The sequence below is a fragment of the Miniopterus schreibersii genome (assembly GCF_964146895.1).
Source record: "Miniopterus schreibersii genome assembly, chromosome: 3".
Lineage (NCBI taxonomy): Eukaryota > Metazoa > Chordata > Mammalia > Chiroptera > Miniopteridae > Miniopterus > Miniopterus schreibersii.
The window spans coordinates 32,753,696-32,756,098 of NC_138103.1; the positions used below are offsets into that span (position 1 = coordinate 32,753,696).

At 36.4% G+C, this 2,403-nt stretch overlaps 1 pseudogene across 1 annotated transcript; it reads right to left on the minus strand.

Moving 5' to 3' along the window:
• Positions 1 to 968: 968 nt before the first annotated feature.
• LOC308554687 (solute carrier family 25 member 16 pseudogene) lies at positions 969 to 1,847 on the minus strand (annotated as a pseudogene). The gene has a single exon. The product of its transcript is annotated as a solute carrier family 25 member 16 pseudogene (transcript).
• Between the last annotated feature and the right edge of the window lie 556 nt (positions 1,848 to 2,403).

The following is a 2,403-nucleotide window of genomic DNA, read 5'->3' on the forward strand; positions in this document are numbered from 1 at the left end:
AATGGAATTCTTACATTTTAACCCATTTTAATATAAAGAATAGCAATTCAAATCATTTTTACATTTCCACTCAAGTTTATATTGCACTAAAATTATTTTACATGGAAGAACTAGTTGATGTATCATGACAATACTTTAAAAACAGTCTTTGACATTCACATCTATATTAATGGATATTTCATAGCCCACTGAAATAAATTTTCTAGTATACACCAAATCATCTAACAAAACAAATCTATAATGCTAATCTGTTTCGAGAGCAGATAGTCAGTATTGACTACTACTGCCTTTGGGAAGTACATTGACTTTTAAAAATATTTAAATCAGTCATAATACCAGGTAATAAAATTCAGCAATAACTGAAAATTCTTCATTTATTGTTGAGTCTCTACGTGACTACTTTTTAAATACAATGTTTATATATTTTTTTTAAATGAAGAGAAAATGTGGTGTCATTCTACCCAGTGGAGCAGAATTTTAAGAAGAGAAATAATAAGAATAACATTTCAATACCAGCTTCTAAGTTACAGTTTATATAACTTAAAAGTTCAGTTCTCATCATTCTGCTGCAAAGCCTGTTTGTTATAATAATAGCCAATGTTTTTTAGTCCTTGAAAATCATGATTATAATTAAAAGCTTGCAACAACATGATAAAGCTAATGTCAATCCCTCTTGAATCCCATTTTAAGTTCTACTTTCAAATAACATTTTTAAATGGTTTCAAATAATCTGATTAGCCAGCGTCAGTTTAGGAATTCTTTTTCAATGTTCTACGGTGTAACTTTTGGCATCACAAGGTATAGTAAGCACTTTTGATTTGTGATGAATAAAAAAATCAAGTACTAAAATACCAGTGGTTCCTGTGACAGGGTAAATATCCCCCTTCAAGTAATGTTCTCCCCAAAATTAGAGTAACATTTTATTTCTCCCTCTGAGAGTTTAAGGAAAGGAGATCACTATTTTTTCTTCAGTTGAGGTGAAAAAACTGCTTCATGAGTTCATATGTTGTAAAAGCCACTGCTTGAGAGGGAATGCAGCGAATGTAGTTCAGGGATAAATCACGATATAATCCTCTCTGAATTCCATGGTGTCCATAGACATACTTCATAGTCTCCCCATGGTAAGGCACTTCTCAAACTCTGGAAGAACAGTTCCTAACTGCATCCGCCTCTGAGTCACATCAAGTGGGTAGGATATTGTCTGTGATACTGCTCCAGCAACACCACCACAAAGTAAGTTTATGTGAGTTTTCAAAATTAAGACATTAGGGTTGTCTGATGAAGGTCTGCCAAGAAGGGTAAGAGCATGGGAAAGCCCAACACTCCTTAAGGTACCAAAAGTAAAAAATGAAACACCTGCAACTGGAGCCATTCCTAATATAGTAGGCATCAGGCCTCTATAAAATCCAAAGAAACAGCCTTCCTTCGCATAAATTGTTTTGAATGCATCAGTAATTCCTGTGTAAGTGTGATCCCCTTTCACCTGGAATGCTAGGCATACTCTAACCATGTCAAGAGGGTAAGTACAGATAACTGCTGTCATACCTGCCATGGATCCAGCCATTAATCTGTGCACATGACCAGAAATTCCCAGCTTTGTAGTAATTAACATTTTATAATGCTCAAACGCCATAAACTGGATTGCACCATAGGGAAAGATTTGAATCATCATTGCACCATTCCCTTTATACAATCCAAGGTATCCCTCCTTTTGGGGAACAGCATGCAATGTAGAAAATACTCCTAAATGTTTGTAATAGTGATTGTGAGCTTGTAATAAAACCTTTACTCAATCCAAAGGAGCAACTGTTGTTTTAGCACAGCATCCTGCAATACCTCCGGCAAGGAAGGAGCACAGCCAGTAGAAGTCTCAGCGGGTGCTGGGCGCTCTGGCTCCTGCAGCCTGAGGCATCGCGGGAGGGGGGTTGGCCATCACCGCCACGGACATCAGGACCAGGGCCACGTTGGGAGCTTTAGCCACCAATTTACAACCCAAGGGCTGGGGCCAGGGCCATTGCCGGCACCAACTGGGCACCGACTATGACCATTTTAAACATGTTCATTCTTCCAATCCATGAACATGGGATGTTTTCCATTTTGTTATGTCTTTTTCAATCTCTCTTAATAATGCTTAGTAATTTTCAGTATATAGGTCTTTCACATTCTTTAAGTTTATTCCTAAGTATTATATTCTTTTGGTTGCAATTAGAAAAGGAATTGTTTTTTTCATTTCGTTTTCTGAAGCTTTGTTGTTAGTATACAGGAAGGCAATGGATTTTTGTACATTGATTTTGCATCCTCCAACTTTATTTTATTTGTTTATTTCTAATAGTTTTTTGGTGGAGACTTTAGGGTTTTCTAAATACAAAATCATGTCATCTGCAAAAAGTGACCATGTTACTT